Raw genomic sequence first — 19,913 nt, forward strand, 5'->3', positions numbered from 1 at the left:
TCCATAGTATATTTGTTGTTTTCTATGAAGCCAGAATTTTGTGTCCAAACAAACTTAAGTCAGTTCTGTATTCACTTGTAAAATCCTGTGTTTGAGAAAAATAGGTGTATGGAAGAAGGAAAGCGTAACAGCAAGTATAGACTTAAAAAAATGTCAGTAAGTGTAAGACATCTTTAAGATGTAATGTAGAAGGTGGCTTCTTTTCCTGTTTTGTCCTGTCCGTTCTGAAAAGTATAATTGCTGTGTACTACATCAACCCTTAGGCCTGTGTGCTTTGTTTACTAACTCTGTATTTAACAAAGTTAAAAATATTATGGCTAGATACCCTTAAATACCCACCATAAGACTCCACTGGTACACAGTGAGAAGCCAGACTAACCATCATTTGTTGGGTTAGTCTTGGATAGATTGATCCAACCTACCGCATCTCGTGAGTGAAAATGAAAATCAGATTGCAAACCCTGTATCCCTTTTCTTGTATACAGGTGTGTTTTTGCAAGGAGCTACTTTTTTGCAGACTGCCCCCTCCTGGAGTCCCTCTATTTCTACAGCCAATCAAGTTGCTCAGTTCCCAACTACCAAGCCCGCTTTTCCTGGTTGCCTTGGGAAAGAAGAGTTACGAGGATCTGGGAGATAGACATTTACATAGAGAGGAGGGTGGCCAGCCAAGCCCAGGTACTTATATTCTTATGATCATTGCAAACTCAGGCTGCCAACCGGCAGCAACATTTGGGGGAGTGATTGAGGCTTGCTTTTTAAAAAGATTGTGTAGGGAAGTATGGAGCACTATATAGGTTAGGGTTGCCAGGTTCAGGGCCTGAGACTGATCCTGTATCTTTAGGAGAAGAGAAAGTCAACTAAGTGCAGGTGTTCTTGCAACTCTGTAATGGGAAAAACCTCAAGGTGGAATTCTCCCTTCCCCCTGCACAACTTTTAAAGATACAGAAGACCTCTTGGAGGCCGCAAGCCTGTCTGTCTATGTGTAGTAGAATCTGCAGAAAATAACAGAAGGTGAACCTGATCTCAAATGGAGATTACAAGGTGACAGAAGCCACTAGCTAGGTGCAGGGACAGGGGAAACTACAGCTCTTTAGGACCACAGGGAATCCTCATGTCCAAACAACTCATTTGTCAATCCTAGAGACTGAAAGCTTATTTTTCTTTACTAAAATGCAGTTTTATTGTATTGCCATCCAGGGCTTCTTTGGGAGTAAGGACAGGATATAAATTCAATAAATGCAATAATCTTAGAAGGTTGCATAATCTTAGAAGAGGACATGGGTGTGAGGGGGTGTGGTGTGTCTATTATGAAGGGACCCTGAACTTCTGAATTTGCCACTACACTACTGCTTGTATAAAAACTATAATTCCAAATGAATAGTAAACAGAGTAATAACGTGACTTCTAAATTATTTATTTATTTTACTTAAGTGATTCCTTTTACTACCATTTACCAAAATCCACTCCACATAATTTTACCACAGTCAAAGCGTCACAAGAATAGAAACACATAATAAAGCAACTAGCAAATAAAGCAGAAAATGTCTGTTGAAAACTGAAAAGCCTGAGAGAATAGGAAACGTTTTCACCTGGTGCCTGAAAGAAAATGGGGACACCACACCAACTGAAAAGCCCCTCCCTCTGGTTGTCACCAGCTTCATCTCCAACACTGAGGAAACAGAGAGAAGTGCTTCAGCTGATGACCTACAAGCACAGGCAGGATGGTAAGAGAGGGCACTCTCTCACAGGACTTGAATCTAGTGCTTCAGTCCTACCCACAGTTACCTGAGGGCGTTGCTCATTGAATATAGCAGGAGTTCAATTTGAGTAAGCAAGCATAGGATTAATCTGCATGTCCATACATTAGCTAGGTAGTATCAATGTTCCCTGGAAAAGCCCTTACAGATGCAATAGTTCTGCTTATATTTTGATCAGCTTTGGTGGTTTACTTAAAAGAAAAAAACCACACCCCATATTTACTTTCTGTTTGCCTGGGATATCTACTACATCCATCCCAATAGCAGTTGCATCCCATGCTCTTGTGACTTGTTTTTGTTTTAATGCCAGTGAGAACTCCGTAACATTTCTATCTTGAGAACAAATGCCAGTGGTGTTTAGATTCTGGAAACATGCCCATTGAGTGAAGCTAAGTAACAGTATGTGGATGAGGGTTGATTGGAGGAGGATCAGAGCGTTTGGCAAAGAAGGATATGATTCTTCCAAGCTCCTGTGCCAGGTAAATGAATGTGAGTGGTTTTTTCCATCATGGTTAGCTATTGCATTCACCCTCAATAAGCCCAAGATACTGTAAGATGGATAAATTACTACCTGGCTCATCTCTCCAGAAAAAGGAGAGGGCAGATTCACTTTGGGCAAATCACTAGAAACTAGAGTGGAATCGTTTATCTTCTCAGGAGTTGTTCTTGAGAAAAACAAGAGCCAGTGAATATGACTATAGGGAACGATCTCATGCATCTTCTTTCTTTCCAAACATTTTGAGTAATTATGCCTGAAGCATTGCTACATGATAATGCATTTGAATGGGAAAATATAAGAACAATTAATCGGGGCTCATTAATTCTGCTAGATGGGTTGAAAGTGTGAACCATTCATGAAATTATTTACTAAGGGTATAATCCTGATATCATTGGCATCAACTGTAATTCATTGAGAATTGGGCAGGGAGAATACACAAACCCAAACAGTGAGAGAATTCTAGGGACAAGAAAGCATTTGCTTTGGTATTTCATTTATGTCACGAGATTTCTCCCTCCTGTTCTTGGGCCATTCTGCTACACACTCCACAGAGTGAGCTGGTGGAGTGAACTGTACTATGTCAGACTACAAGTAGGGGCACAAATGTTGAGTATTCCCACATGTAAACTGGTCCTCCCAGAGGTCTAGAGAGACCCAGGTCATACCCACATTTTAAAGCCCCTAGCAAGTGCTTTTTTTGAGATGGTACTCACGGATATGGAGTATCATCGCCTCTTTTTTTGCTGCCCATGGCAGCCATTTTCTGCTAGCACCAGTGGTGTGCTGGTAAATATTTAACAACCGGCTCTCCGGAAAAAAAAATCCAAGCTGGATTTAGAAAGGGAAGAGGCACCAGAGATCATATTGCAAGCATACGCTGGATAATGGTGGACCAAGGTATTTTAGAAGAAAATCACCCTGTGCTTTACAGATTACAGCAAAGTATTTGATTGTGTAGATCATGAAAAACTATGGAACAGTTTTAAAAGAAATGGGGGTACCACAGTATCTGACTGTTCTGATGCACAACCTATACTCTGGACAAGAGGCTAGTGTAAGGACAGAATATGGAGAAACCAATTGGTTCTCCATTGGAAAGGGTGTGAGACAGGGGTGTATTTTATCATCCTATTTGTTTAATCTATATGCAGAACACATCATGTGGAATGCGAGATTGGCCCAAGATGAGGAGGTGTGAAAATTGAGGGAGAAATATCAGTAATTTAAGATATGTAGATGATACAATACTCTTAGCAGAAACCAGTAATGATCTGAAACAAATGCTGATGAAAGCTAAAGAGGTAAGCACAAATGCAGGACTACAGCTGAACGTCAAGAAGACTAAAGTAATTATAACAGAAGATTTATGTAACTTCAAAGTTGACAATGAGGACATTGAACTTGTCAAGGATTATCAATACCTTGGCACAGTCATTAACCAAAATGGAGACAATAGTCAAGAAATCAGAAGGCGGCTAGAACTGGGGAGGGCAGTTATGAGAGAACTAGAAAAGGCCCTCAAATGCAAAGATGTATCTGTGAACACTAAAGTCAGGATCGTTCAGACCATGGTATTCCCAATCTCTATGTGTGGATGTGAAAGTTGGACAGTGAAAAAGGCGGATAAGAGAAAAATCAACTCCTTTGAAATGTGGTGTTCGAGGAGTGCTTTGTGCACACCATAGACTCCAAAAAAGACAAATAACTGGGTGTTAGAACAAATTAAACCAGAACTGTCACTAGAAGCTAAAATGATAAAACTGAGGTTGTCATACTTTGGACACATAATGAGAAGACATGATTCACTAGAAAAGACAATAATGCTGGGAAAAACAGAAGGGAGTAGAAAAAGAGGAAGACCAAAAAAAGAGATGGATTGATCCCATAAAGGAAGCCACAGACCTGAACTTACAAGATCTGAACAGGGTGGTTCACAACAGATGCTCTTGGAGGTCGCTGATTCATAGGGTCGAATTGGAGGCACATAACAACAACCTCTTCAAAGTACTGATAAGCCTCTTGTTTTAATTAAAATAATAATTGTAAGTTCTTGCTCTTATCACTAATGGGAGTTAATTATCTTGCATATGCCCATAGTAAATTTTCAGATACTTTCAGACCCTCAGCAGTTTCCAAGTGGTCTATGTAGAAGAAACATTTGGGAACCCCTGGTATAAGACATCTGCTTATGTCCCTATGCTGCTCTCACCCCTCATTTAGGTGCCTGGGATGCTGGCGTGTGGACATACCTCCTTACAATTATGGAAAGTGATTCTTAATAATAAGTCTCCAGACACAAAGTAGCATAGGTATTTATCAGTTGTTTAGTAGAAAATTCAGAAGTGCAGAGTCCCTTCATGATAGTTGCAGCCACATACATCCTTTTTTGCTCCTGGATTAAGAATGAGATCTTTGTTAATGCATTCTCTCGCAACAACAAACATCTCTAGGAGCCAATCAGCATGTAAGTGGAGAGCATTAGCAACTGAGAAGAGTCTTCTCAGTGGCTGACTCACCTCCTTTCACTCTGATTGGCTCCAATCAGCAGCAAAGGCAAGGAAGCATATTAGAAGACTCTTCTCAGTGACTAACACACTCCCTTTTCATGCTGATTGTAGGATGCTTGGAGACATTGGGACCCTGCTCCCAAAAAAGCAGAGGGACTAAGACCCCCTGGGCGACTACCCTCCTGGTGCTTATGGACATGACCATGATATATTTTGTGATGTGCAAGTTCGATATTATTTATTAAGTGTGTTTAGGATTACACTGATAGCATTCCCAAATATGTACTTTCACACAGACTTTGGTTTTCCATAACACAATGTTTGTTCAAGCCTCCACACTTGGGAGGAGGCACTACTTGCACACCACTTCCATAAGCACATCAAAGTTGGATACACACCTGAACCAAGACCCAGACAACAGGGCACTCAAAACAAAAAGGTAATTACAGTGGCTGAGTAGATCTTGTACAGTGGTTATACTGACTGGGCAGCCAGTGTCCTTCATATTTTACAAAATACTTTTTCCTATACAAAGTTTAAATTTCTGTGTATGAAAAAGTAATATATGAAGTGGTCTCAATAGTGAGAAAAGTAAACAAGTGAATGGTGATCCAAATGTTTTTCATTCTCACGTTATGAAGCTAGGTGCCAGATGATGTATCACCTTCCCTGCGCATGCAGCGTAGACTGAAAAAACAGCACCCAAGCCACCATTCAATACGTGCACATGTTCTTTCCAACATGAATCTACAGGTCTCAAAAAGTAATGTGTGACAAAGTCCTCAAACACCTTATAACATGCCTCAGACATGGTCTCTTGTTCTACCAGCATGCCTTCACACCATCACTTTGCCAAAATATAAGGATAGGTAAATTGCTTTTAGGGAGGTTCACAATTATGATTTCCTGTTGATTTAATCTAAAAATATTTAAAATACATAAAAACAGCCAGGGGAAGATATTGGAGAAATATAAAATAAATACAAATAAAAAAGGGGGGGGAGGTGAAGAGACCTTAAATGTGCTACTCACTATCTCTCAGCCTATCCTCCCCTCAGGATGAAAACAATGGAGAACCATGACCACCTCCAGGAAGAAGGGCACACTTAAAATGTAGAGGGGAAAAATCATCTACAACCATAGTGTGAAATCAAATACTTATTGGGACACAGTATGAAGAAATATTTATATAAACATAACTATCAAATATGTTTATGAATTACACAATCTGCAAATATATTTATACTGCAATCCGATGTTTGTTTACTCAGAAGCAAGTCCCAATGTATTCAATGGGGCTTACTCAAACTGGAAGTGTGCAGAGAACTACAGCCTCAAGTGATAAGGAACTTGTTCTTTCAACTTGTTCTTTTAAGTTGAGACCTTATCCCAGTCTGAGTCTGTGTTGGAATTGCTTTTTAATATGTTTAAAGCTTTTAAAAATACTTTCAAAGATGTTTTAATATATTTTAAAGTCTGTTTTTTATGATGTTTTAAAGTGCCTTTAGTGCTTTTGTTTGCCGCCCTGGGCTCCTACTGGGAGGAAGGGCGGGATATAAATCAAATAATAAATAAATAAACTTCATTCACCCAACCCAAAATTCAGAATCATGCCCCTTTAGGCTGTTTTCCAACTGTTTATTCTTGCTTTATGGTTATTGGATTTTAAAGGGATTTATTTCTTATTGTGAGTTGCCTTGGTTTCCCAACCCTACCTCACAGGGTTGTTGGAAAGACTCCATACACACATTGTAGATGTATAAATACATACAGCCCATATAATAGTTTATTGTCAAACCAGTTGGTCATTGCAGAAAAATCAGTATTAGTTTTTAAAAAATCAGTATTCGTTTCCTACAGAATAAAAACTGTAATACCTGCCTACTTGCTTTAAAATAGGACTGGAGAAGCACAGAAAGAGACTGGAGGGGGACAGAAAGAGTTAGAACACAAACACACTTCTTTCTTACATTCACTCAAAAGTCCCATTAATTTACAGCACATTCATAACCATGTCTACTCAAAAGTAAGTTCTATTGAATTCAATGGGATTTACTCTGGGCATATGGGATTAGCATGCTTTTACCCCCACAAAAGCAACTATTAGGAAGGTTTTCAAAACACTACCCAGGATCTGACTCCTGCATACAAGAGGGGGAAAAACGGAAATGTATATACTTACCCAATTTAAGATATTTTCAGATAAATGGGGGGGGGGAACCACAATTTTCTGGCATTGCAATGAGGTTTTCTAGACACTGCCCAGGTCAACCAAAATGGCTTCACACTGATTGGCTGCAATCCTGAACAGGCGGGGTTAGACTGAGCTACGAAGTGCTATACAAGACAGATTTGTTTTAAAAAAAATTTAACAGTTGGGGTAGCTGACGTTTTTATGTATATCTCGAGAACCGGACCACCTAGAAACTTAATTATTATTTTTAATTAAAGCTGAGAATCTGGGCCACGTAAGGGGCTAAACGGGCACTGGGTGGCATAGAAAGAATCCAGGTAAAACCCGGCTAACCGGGCAATATGGCAACCCTAAGTACAACTCCCATCAGCCCCAGCCAGCATGGCCACTGGAGTGGGCTGATGGGAGTTGCAGTTCAAACAAGTAACTTTTCTAAGCTCTGCCCAGAAGCCCATGCTTCTGGCACATGTCTTTCGTCCACCAATCAGAGGAGCAGAAGACTTCCCCTGCTCCCTCTGTTAACAAACGGCTCGCAAAATTCTCGAAACTTTAACAATCAGCTCTCGCAAGCCTGTACCAGCCGGCTCCAGGACACCGCTGGCTAGCACTCACAGCACTTTTATCAAGATATGAGTACTGGCACCTTATTTTTTTTACCAAAAAAGTACTGCCCTATCCATAATAAAAATAAAAATGACACCATACAAAAATAAAATAAGACACCAAAAGAAAGGAGTGAGACATAATTTGATTTTAAAAAACCCACAATGATAAATGATTATCTAGACTTTTTCTGTGCAAATGCACTATTTGCTGCTCTAAGCTGAGTGTGTGTGTCACATTTTGGCCTAATGTGCATAAAAACAAGTGAAACCTATCAAATGCCAAAAAATTAACAAGTGTCTACATTTGAGGAGGGCCCTTTCAGCTTGAGCCCTAGGCCACATGGCCCTCCTGTCCCCCTTCCAGCACCCTCCCCCCGGATAGGACCTGCATGTAAAAAACACTCTTTGCAAGTAAACATTTCAAATTGGTGTGATAGGTTCTAGATCATGTCATTCACTGTTGTCCTGGTTTCTATTTGTAGAGAGTTTTCCTGTTGGAAATCATTAAGAAAATGGATCTCTTATCTCCTCTCTAAAGTGGTACAGGCCTTTCTACCACCTCATTCTCACTACATTCCACTGTATGTTTATAAACCAGGCCTTCACATGGGATTTTCATGGGGGGAGGGGCAAAATGAACCCCTTCACATGTTCAGAGAATGTGTGAGGGGGTCATACAGGATAACCACACACCCACGTTGCAGTGACCATAACTGTAAGCACATGCGAGAAAGGACTCTGCATACATATTGACATACACATGTAGAGCTCCTCCACCTAAGGAGGGATCTCAAGTATCCCAGGATCTGTGAAGGAACTCTATGCATGTATAGTGATATACAGGTAGGAAACCCACATTACACATACCAGATGCACAGCCAGCGGGGGCATGGCTGCAAGGCATGGCGTGAACAGGGTGGTGGTGGTATCTGTCAGACATGACTCTGCTTCCTTCAATACATGAGAACTGTTCTTGTGAACAACTGTCACAACGTTTATTGGCACTGTACCCTGTAGATCACCATTTGACAGTGAACTGGAAATGGGCCTTTTCTGCCACCTTGTGCCTTGGAACGCCCTTCCCTCAGCCACATGGGATGCCCCTTCTATTATCTCTTTGAGGGCTGCTTTCACACTGCATTTTATTCCATTATTCTGACAATTTCTTACCTGGTAATTTGTGCATTATATTTGATATTTCACACAATGTACAAGCTAGTTCTGGAATTCTAGCGGAATATAGTGAAGTTTAGTGCTCGTTTTGGGATAAATGATACGAGAAATAATCGTTTGCAAGCTTGGGAACCTGGAAAATCATGGGAGTTTTTCTCTAGCTGCAGCTGCTCACATGACAGACATCCCAGCATGCAGTGAGTTCCCGCCCTTTAGGTGCAGTTGTTTTTTTTTGCCTGATGAAATTTGTACCAGTATTCCAGTGTAGGCATGGGTAGCAGCAGCATTTCCCACACAGGGTGCGAATATATATAACAGGTGAGGGACTAAAACAAGACATCGTTCGTTGCAGCCGTGTGAAACACATAAATTAACATAATAAGCCCCATGTCTGAAAGCAGCCGAGACGTATTTTAAAGACTTGTTGATTTGCTTAGGTTCTGCCTGGCCACTGATGCTGGACCATATATTTTGTATTTCTATATGCTATATTTTATTTGATATTATATTGATATGATTGATGAGTGGTATTACATTGTGAATTTTGTATGCCATATAAATGTTCGAACCACTTTGGTTTGTCGATCTGGCACCTTAGTTACCAAGAAATGCACATTTTTATGCCAAACTATCTGTCTGGATGTAGGCAAAGCAGCCAAAGACAATTAATATTATTAAATTACCTGCCATTCACCCAAAGGTCCCAGGGTGGGTTACAACAATTTTACAATATGACATTAAAAACAATGTTAAAACAATTAAATTTACAATTTAAAATCCCAAAATAGGGTGAGCCTAAAAATTCATGTCTTAGATGCCAGGGACCAGGGTAAAGAGATGTGTCTTTAGCATTCACATAAAATTGTATAAGTGAAGTTGCCAGACATAACTCATTGGGGAGGGAGTTCCACAACTTAGAGGCCATCACAGAGAATGCTGTCTCCAAGGCCAGTACCACACGAGTTTCCAAGGATGACAGAACTACCGAAAGGGCCCCTTCTGTGCACATTTCTATGCACATTTAATTGTGGTAAGGCCCATGCAACACAATGGAACCTCCTTCTGAGTAAACACAGAGAATTGTGTGCTGCAAGTTTGTAATATTATAAAATCAAATTCTAATGTAGGAATTTAAAATTAGCCTTGAAGCAGTTCACTCTCCACAAGCTCCATGCAGTTTTGCTTAGCATTTCATTTCACTAAGGAATCTCCCACACATACCTTGCATGCATATGCACATTGGCACACATATACTCTCCATTTGTCAAATATAAGTGAATGTAAGCAAATGCTTTATGTAGCTCCTCCTAGTAAGATACACAGTAAGTGGCATGACAAGCCCCCTGCCACCCTGTTCTGGGAAATGGATGAATATTTCCACTCAGTTCAGACACCCTTCCTTCATTACTGAAATGAGCCTGTATGATCCTAGACTTCATGTGTTTTCCCTCTCTTACAGTCCAGTTACCAGCAGCACAGAGTAACTAGACTAGGATAGCTAACTTGGTGCCCTCTAATGTTATTGGACTCTAGGTAATTGGTTCCATTGTCGTATGGCTCTAACAGTTAGGAAATTCTTCCTGATGTTCAGTCGAAACCTGGCTTCCTGCAACTTGAGCCCATTATTCCGTATCCTGCACTCTGAGACGATCGAGAAGAGATCCCGGCCCTCCTCTGTGTGACAACCTTTCACGTACTTGAAGAGTGCTATCATATCTCCCCTCACTTTTCTCTTCTCCAGGCTAAACATGCCCAGTTCTTTCAATGTCTCCTCATAGGGCTTGGTTTCTAGTCCCCTGATCATCCTTGTTGCCCTCCTCTGAACCTGTTCCAGTTTGTCTGCATCCTTCTTGAAGTGCGTAGACCAGTACTGGACGCAGTGCTGAATAGAGGGGAACTAATGCTTCATGTGATTTGGAAACTATACTTCTGTTAATGCAACCTAATATAGCGTTTGCCTTTTTTGCAGCCACATCACACTGTTGGCTCATATTCAGCTTGTGATCAATAACAATTCCAAGATCCTTCTCACATGTCGTATTGCTGAGCCAAGTATCCCCCATCTTATATCTGTGCATTTGGTTTCTTTTTCCTAAGTGTAGAACTTTGCATTTATTCCTGCTGAATTTCATTCTGTTATTTTCAGCCCAATGCTCCAGCCTATCAAGGTCCCTTTGAATTTTATTTCTGTCTTCCACGGTATTAGCTATGCCCCCCAATTTTGTATCATCTGCAAACTTGATAAGCATGCTCTGTACCTCCTCATCCAAGTCGTTAATAAAAATGTTGAAGAGCACTGGGCCCAGGACCAAGCCCTGTGGTACCCCACTCATTACTTCCACCCAGTTTGAGAAGGAACCATTGATAGGTACTCTTTGAGTACGATTCTGGAGCCAACTGTGGATCCACCTGATAGTTGTTCCATCCAGCCCACATTTAGCTAGCTTGCTAATCAGAATGTCATGGGACACTTTGTCAAAAGCTTTGCTGAAGTTGAGATATATTATGTCCACAGCATTCCCACAGTCTACAAGGGAGGTTACCCGATCAAAAAGTAGAGTAGATAATGCCTTTGGTCTGATCTAGTGGGAAACTTATGCTTAATTATGTTTAGTTCAAAATCTTGTTACATCCCAGTTGAACCCCAAGTACCGAAGCCAACCAGATATCCAGCACTATTAATTGCATGTGTTCTCAGGCCTAAGTCTTGCAGTGTTCAGAACAGGACAGAATGTTCACATTAACTGTATTTAGGGTTGCAGACTCTGGGATCTGTTGTATTCTTGAGCTTTAAGAAGCAGCCTGGTTTCCTGAATGAGATCTGCAGTCTATCCCCTGCAATGACTGAGTGCATAGCTCTTTTTTTACTTTCTTTCTTTAGTTTCCCCCACTCCTGCAGAGCTCAATGTATTTGCGAAAAACAGGTGCAGCTGTTGGAAGGTATATTAAAATCTCTCTTGTCGTAATGTGGATGTTTGCTGTGCTTCTAATAATTTTCCTTTGGTTCATTTATATTTTCTTATGGGTGAATCCAATGCTAGTCCTGCTCAGAGTAGACCCATTGAAGTTAATGAACCTAAATTAGTCAGACCCAATAGGTCTACTATGAGTAGGACCAGCATTGGTTACAACCCTTAATCTGTGCAAGAGGGGAAGAAGGGAATTGCAAGCGGAACATTTTGCCTGTTTTCTTCCCTCCCTGTCACTATTGCTCCCCTGGTAGCACAGTCAGCACCTGCTCTCCCTTTGCCCAAGCACACAGGCTGTTACCTGCCAATGCCACTGCTCCCCACCACCATGTCCCCACCATACCTCTTAGGCTTACTTTAAAAAAAATTATATACTTCTGCAAACCTGTTTTTCCAAGCATGTCTTTTTTTCCCCTCAGCAGTCTCTTTTTGGCTGCCATCCTGACTCAGCACTCACCAATTGCATTTGCCATTAAAGTGACTACTGCTGATCAGAGCCTAGGGTGGAATGGCTGGCTATTAGACAGAATTGACTAAAATAAAAGTATTGGCTCTTGTAATGTGTAATGTCATTTTTCATCTCTTCTACCACACGTTCTTTGATTACCTACGGCTGGAAATTACTACTTCTGTGAGAAGCTATAAAAACCTGGCAAAGCCTCACTCAGCAAAGATTTGGGATTGTAGTCAGAGTGGATTATTGCCCTGTTTCTCAATATATGTCCCATGTGATTTAAACAGAAGCTGAATTGCTGGGATTAACACCTATTGTTCTTAATTCAAGATGGGACCTGAATTAATTTAGCAGTTCCCCATTTTATCACTTTTGTTTGGTAGGAGCCAGAAAATAAAAGCAAAGCTAATAGTTTATTGCTGAGCCTTCCCTGTTTTTATTCAGTGTTGTTGATTATGCTTCCTTCCTATTGTAAAACCAGACAGGGATTCATCAGAGAATGCCAGCATTTCTGTGTAGTAGATGGTATCCTGGTGCCAAACTTTTGAACTATGGGCAGTGCTTAGGGTTGCCAGGTTCAGGGCCTGAGACTGATCCTGTATCTTTAGGAGAAGAGAAAGTCAGCCAAGTGTAGGTGTTCTTGCAACATTGCAATGGGAAAAACCACAAGGTGGAACTCTCCCTTCCCCCTGCACAACTTTTAAAGATACAGAAGACCTCTTGGAGGCCGGGCCTGGCAACCAAGAGGTCTTCTGTATCTTTAAAAGTTGTGCAGGGGGAAGGGAGAATTCCACCTTGTGGTTTTTCCCATTACAGAGTTGCAAGAACACCTGCACTTGGCTGACTTTCTCTTCTCCTAAAGATACAGGATCAGTCTCAGGGATTGAATCTGGCAACCCTAGCAGTGCTTTTAGGATCGTGATACAGCGCAGTTAAGATATATAACTGTAATGCGAGTAGGAATGGATTCTCAGTATTAACTCTGAAGCTAGGTGAACGCTGACCTGTACTGCAGTCACTTAACTCTCTTTGGCTACCTAAGGGCTGATTTGCATAATATATGCACACTGCTCACTGACAGTACTGTGGCTTGGTTCAGATGTAATGCCAAACCATGTTTTTTGCTAATCATTGTTTAGACTTAGGGTTTGTGTTCCAGACATGCAGTGAATTGTGTGGTTTCCCTTTTTCCTTGCTTTCCTTGAGAATCCAAGGATGCTACCCAAACAGCAATCTCTGGGCATGAAGCAATGTCCAAGCCATGGCTTGTTGGTGCAGATGGAACGCCAAACTACAGCTTTCCCAATTGGGTTTGCAAACCATTTTCAAACTGTAGTTCCAAATCCTGGTTTGGCAGCCACTCAAGAGATGCTTTGTCTGATAGTGTTAGTTCAGAGATCAAAACCAACCATGGTTTGGTGTTGCAACTGAACCATCTCAGTAACCTAGTGTTCAACAGCTTTTGCTGTTTGGTATGGTTTGGCATTACATCTGAACCAATCCATAGTAGTATCGGTGAGCAATGAGCAATGTGGAAAATTGTATCCATTGGCAAGCATTGTATTTGAGGTGATATGACTGCTCTGGTTTGCTTATTTGTTTAGTTCATTTGTATCCTGCCTTTCTTCCACAATGGAACGCAAGGTAACTTACATGGGGTTCCCCTGTGGTCTCCCATCCAGGCACTGACCAGAACCAGACCTGCTTAGCTTCAGCGAGATGACACCATATTATTTGCGATGTTTGGTCTGTGTTTAATATAAGTCGTCATCATCACTTGATGTTTCATTATTACTGGATCAGTCTGCACATGACAACTATATTATGGATAAGGCTGACATGGTCAACCCAATGAATTAATTGGCAGATATTGGAGTGGAGACTTGCAGAGTCTCATATGCCTGCTCTAGAACTGTAGTTTCCTATTTTTATGTGCAGGAAATGGTCAGACATGCTTGCTGACACATTATTTTGTGCTTTTGTCTTGGATTGTTTAAGCTGCAATCCTATGCATACTTACCTGGGAGCACTGATAATAACCTAATATTCAGCTTGATTTATTGTAAAACAATTATGTTAATACTCACAGCTGAGAAAGAAAGGCTAGGAGTGTGTGATTGTAATGCATGTCCCATCCAAAGACCTGAAAATAGGAAAATGAGCCAGATTTCTGTAAGATGTTGCAAATTTAAGCTAACATTAAATGTGCTATTTTTGTGTTTATAAAAACTTGGGGTTTCAAATGTGCAGTTGCAAAAGTAAAACTGCTCATAACTTTTACCTGCTTTCTTTTCTTTAAAAAAGGCAAACCTTGTTTCAGCTAGTAACACTGTAGTTTTGCATAGTCTGCCCCCTGGTGTATAGATGAAGGTAGTAAAAAAAACCTTAAAATAGACAAGGCAAGAGGAATGCAACAAATGATTATTATTTTAGGACTCAGACAAGCATTTACTTTTTCTTTTATGTGCTCTGCTTTTCATATATTTTCAGCAAGGAGCTGATGCAAAACATACCTTCTCTTGTAGTCTACTACCCTTTATGCCAGTTTAGGGCTCCACTGTCAGGCTTTCTGGAAAGAAAGCATTAACTCATTAAAGTTTTTCCATGATTACTCTGAACAGAAATCCCAGGAAGTTTCTCTTCCCAGCTATTGTCCTGCCTTCATCATCCCATTCAGCCCATACCTTTTCAAAAAAAAATGCTTCTGGGTTGGGGTTAATGTACTCATTCCCTCCCCCCCCCAATCTTTTGTATGTGCTCTGCGTGCTTTAGTAGAATGATTCTGACATTCCTCAATGCAGGTAGTTTGAATAGATGGGCTTCAAGTCACTTCTACCTTTCCATTGTTATGATCCATTTAGGCAGAGAAAGCAACCACCACAGCAGGCAGATGTCAAATATTCTGATTCACCAAATGCCATTTCATATTCTACTACAAATATGTCATTAACTCTGGAAAATGAAGCTTTACAGCCCTGTTCCAGAATGGCATTAACTTGTTTTGTCTTGGCATGTTCTTTTCACTTGTTTTATTCATGTTTTTACAGTTTATGTACATTATTACCCTGCAGGGCCCTTTCCCCCTGCCTTCTCTGTAGATGCTCACTACATCCTTTTAACATGCTAACCTCTGAGGCAGAGATTTTTACAGCCCTGTTATGCATTCAGTGAAACAAGTCCCCTCCCCTTCTAGATCCCTTCCTATATTTAAATTTGCTTTATTAATCAGAATGTGATTTTAATGGATTGAAAGGTGACTGAAGAAATCATAGACTTTATTGCCAAATTTATCATGAAGGGTTGCCTTTTTAATATGCTGGGGTGAATAATGCTCGTGTTTGGCTTCCATTTAAAGTGCATTGTTTCTTCTGTTCTTCTGCAATGGCAACAAATTTCAACTATAGTAACAGTTATAGTAGATTCCCATCATAGAATAGTTGAGCTGGCAATGTAGTTAGCATGTTGAAATTCAGATGGGGAGGCCTGTGTTCATCCATGTGGTATGACTGTGATCGTGTGCATAGTTACAGGAATATACTCAACTGAAGTCAGTTATGCATACTTCTGAACTCATAGGAACAACTTGTAAAACACTCTGAGATTTAACAACAGATCTTCAGACAGCTGCAATACAACCATTAGCTTTTAATTCAAAATGCAATCAATCTTGCAAAGAAATGCTACCATTGAAACTGCTAACGTGAACTAGGAATCTCATCAAGAGAAAAAAGTATCTGGTCTCTGCTTTACTATTTACCTTGTACTTTGACTTCATTCATTTGCAGAGCAAGGAGGGTACATCAATTACCATAGTGCTACCTACTGCAGCCTTCTGCACTATATTGTATATTATACTAAAGGTTTCATCATGCCTTAGGAGCAGCTTGGGAAGGCTGCAGTGGGTAGAGAGAGATTTGTGAAAACTGGGTGCCCTGAACTGCATAAAAGTAAATGCTTTTCACTAGCAGCAAAGCCACTATTGAATACATCCCAAAATATGCTCACTCGAGCCATCTACAATTAGCATTTAAAAGAGATAGTTTACCCAGCTGAGCACCTAAATGTCTTAAGAACACAAGTAGAAAAGTTTGGGATTTTTTCCATTAGTTCCTTTGAATGCCAAATGTTCATGAACAATGTAAAGCTCAAGATGCTCAGAACAAGATTCCCCACCTTGCATATGTTTTCTGTTAGTACAAAGTCACTCTTGGATACTATTCTGTAGCTCAGCCTTCACCAGCGTAGTATCCTCCAAGTGTTTTGGACTACAACTCCCATCAGCAGCAACCAGCAAGACCATGCTGGCTGAGACTGATGGTAATTATAGTTGTATGGGACCAGGTTGGTGAAGACTGCTCCAGCTGAACTGAAATCTCTTGACAATTTTTTTCCTTACAGGGAGATGCATATAGGAAAAGAAGGCGTGAAAGAATTGGAAGGATGAAAATGTGTGATGTAGTAATGGAAGGCTGAACAATATTGTAGCGAGGATCAAGTAGAGAGGAGGCTGTTCCCCGAGATAAAGGTAGGAATCAATACAAAAGTTTCCCTTACTTTGTCACCTGCCTGGGGTATGACATGGATATGGATATCAATATAGATACTGTGCTAAACTCTCAAAACCCAGTGGAATTTCATATTAGGATTATTATTTGACTGAGTAATTGTTGAGTAGAGACTGAGGGATTCTGATATGTCTGCATGGTACACTAGTTGGCTAAACTTCCTGGATGTCAAGAATGTCTGTAAGACAGTTGCAGATGTAATACTGGAAAGTCACAAACGAGGACACTAGAAGTAATCAGGAGTAGTTAGTTGCCCATCTTGCCTAGACACATTTAAACACATTTAACCCATGAATTTGAAATTTTCCAAGATAAAACTAGAACCTCAGGAGAAAATGCAAAAGAAGTTAAAAAGAGCTTGACAAAAGACACTGTGTAATCTAAAATATGGACAGGAAGAGGCCTTATGACTGTAGTGGTGAAGGTGATGTGAGATTTGGCTTGGACCTTAAGAGGGCTATGCAGTTCATTTTTCATACATAGGACCCACGTGTGTTATAAGGGTGCAGAGGGGCTGCACTGTTGACCCTGCCTCTGATGTCCTGCATGGCACTGGCCATGCAAAACATCAGGGGTGGTGTCTCTCTGCACCCTTCTCCGTGCATAGGTTCTGTGGGTAGAGAATGAGTGAAGGGGGCTTTTAAGTGGATGAATTCTTGGTTAAGAGATCCTTTTCTGCAGTTAATATCATTAAAGTCCACAGGCATTTGGGTTTCACTTTATGCCCCAGAGTAAGTGCATTTCCATCTACTTCTGCAGCAGTTACTGTGACTTGTTTGAGATAATGATGTCTTCCTTTCTTGCACTGGAACACGAGATGTTACTGTGATAAAAGGACTCTGTGCAGCTATCCAGGAGAACGAAAGCTATTGTTCCAGATTTTGAAGCCGTTATTTTGGGATTCTGATGAATTCTCAAAGATATTCCAGCAGTGACTGTTGACAAAGTTCTAGCATGAACAATACAATGTAGAACATATTCATTGCTAGTTCTTAAGATCACCCACTTGGACCAAAACTGGATTCAGGGGTTGTCATTATCATCAGGCACCTGTCAAGGCCCACAGCCCAGCACAGGGTGCTCTGCCAACCCCTAGAACCCCATGATGCTGCTAGTCATCTGCCTTGCTACTGGTATATGTTCACTTGTCACCTCTTCCAAGTTTATCGGAGTGATCTCTTTCACACTGTGACTCAGGCAGAAGTGGCTAATGAGAAAGGTAGAGCAGTGCCCCCCCAGTGGTACTTCCACTCACCAGGATGTGGTGGGGTATCGTGACAAGGTGGCAAGGACAGATGGGCCGTGCAGGTGTGTGTACCACCTCAGTCTGCCTCATCCCTGTCCATCAAATGCAGCATTGTCACCAGGAGAGCACTCACTCATGTGCTGCTGTGAGACTCAGGGCAGGACTACCTTTTATGTAGAGTTCAATAGTTGTCTTTTGGACTTTTCTCTAACACAGTGCAATGTAGGCCTCAATTTGAAGCAGAAGGCCAGTGGAGGAGTTAAAAGGTTATCCGTCTTTGATCCTGGTGAAGGCAAAAGCAGCTTTGGAGGTGGGGGCAGAGTTCACCAGTAAAACTGCAAGGGGAAAGCGTTCCTGGTGCTGGTCTTTCACTTCAAATTGCATTCTTAGTGGCTCCATTGTACGTACACAGAGAGAGAGAGAGAGAGAGAGAGAATTCTAGAACTACACATAATGTGTCTTTCTGCTTTTCACACGTGAAGAACCTCTACAAAAATTGTGAAACTTTTATTTTACAGTTGATCTGGGCCCTTCCATTTTAATTGTATGGGGAGTGTCCAGCAGAGGGAGTATGAGGAATAGAATAGCTGCTGCTCTTTGCTGTACTCAGTGGAGTGTCAAAATAACTAACTCTCTGTTCTCCTTTCTTGAGTTGCCAGATGTTTAAGGGATTGGCCCTTATTTTTAGAGCCTCACAGCTCCATAGAATATCTTGGGTTTCCATGCTTCTCCCCTACACAGAATAGAATGGATCTTCAATGTAATGGATGTCAAAGGGAGAGATCTGGCGGTATCTTTGAGCCCCTCCCACCTTGAAACCTACCCTTCCTAACTCTGCCATGTAGGTTTATTCTGAAATTGATAGAAAAGGTCCATATCCATTTTAGAGACATTGTGGGCAATTTCATTCCTACTTGTTTCACCTTCAGATAGCAAGGATTATGATTATGTTTTAAAAAGTGAGTTACATTTAGCAGTCTTTAGATAAACTCACTTTTAGAGGTGATTGTTTTTTTATGGCAGTCATTTTATTAGGATCCCTTCAGACATTCTTCATGATGATTTGTGCCTATGATGGTGTTGGGGCAGTTAGATGCGATCCTGCTTTCAATACTGTGTGCACTTGCAAAAGTTTCAGGATGGACGTACTGCTTTGTTTCCAGTCAGCGTATGCCCTCTAACTTCCTGCTGAAATCCTGTAACTTGTGGCCTGATCCAGCACAGCTCTTCATATGTTCCACTCAGAAGTAAGTTCCACTCAGTAAAGTGGGATTACTGTCAAATAAGTATACAGTGGATTTTTTAAAAAACAAAATAGTCCAATTCAGTTACTGCTCTGGAAAGCAAATGAAAGCAATTCTTTTCTTTCTTCAGTGTCCTGTGCACGCTCACACGTGTATGGTGTAAGCCTACCAATTTGTTCTCAGACATCAGGGTGGGGGTATTTTTCTGAAACTGTACATCTGAGGGAAGGGGAAGGGGGGGAAATCAATATTTTTCAAATAAAATATTGTCTTTTCCAGTTGTCTTGAAGCTACATAAAAACTGACACTTTTAAAAGCCAGGAAAAATAAGGAATGAACAAATGGGGAGGAGGAAAAAACTATGATAGGATAGAAGAATGGGGCAGCTTCAGGAGGTGTTGGGGGGCGCATAAAATGAGGTCAGAGGGCTGCAGATTGCCCACCTGAGGCTTAAAAGAATATGAGGGCTACTGCTTCTGCACCTCCAAAAATCATCACCAGAACAATCTTATACTGAAATATAGACTACTTGGAAATGAAACACCTGGTATTAATGTACTCCATCATGGCAAACAAACTGCTGGAAAATATGCTTCTGCAATCTTCTCTGGAAATGTAGTACCATGAAGCACTATTCATTGGAGCTGGCAATTTTGTACATTATATCCCATATGCCAAAGCTGTTACCCACTTGCCACTA

At 40.9% G+C, this 19,913-nt stretch overlaps 1 protein-coding gene and 1 long non-coding RNA gene across 5 annotated transcripts in view; one reads left to right on the forward strand and one right to left on the reverse strand.

Annotated features, from left to right (window-relative positions):
* The window catches only part of FRMD4B (FERM domain containing 4B), a 349,437-nt gene that overhangs the window by 74,986 nt on the left and 254,538 nt on the right, over positions 1–19,913 (forward strand). For 2 of the 4 annotated variants that reach the window (XM_061618643.1, XM_061618646.1), the window contains exon 2: positions 16,557–16,683. The gene's annotated coding sequence lies outside the window, so the exon portion shown is untranslated. Of the gene's footprint in view, positions 1–587; positions 676–1,666; positions 1,725–16,556; positions 16,684–19,913 lie in introns of those variants that run through there. The other 2 variants (XM_061618644.1, XM_061618645.1) reach the window with 2 other exon arrangements.
* The window catches only part of LOC133380749 (uncharacterized), a 44,613-nt gene that overhangs the window by 287 nt on the left and 24,413 nt on the right, over positions 1–19,913 (reverse strand). The gene's annotated exons all lie outside the window — the stretch shown is intronic.

Source organism: Rhineura floridana, chromosome 3 (genome assembly GCF_030035675.1).
Source record: "Rhineura floridana isolate rRhiFlo1 chromosome 3, rRhiFlo1.hap2, whole genome shotgun sequence".
NCBI classification, from domain to species: Eukaryota; Metazoa; Chordata; class Lepidosauria; order Squamata; family Rhineuridae; genus Rhineura; species Rhineura floridana.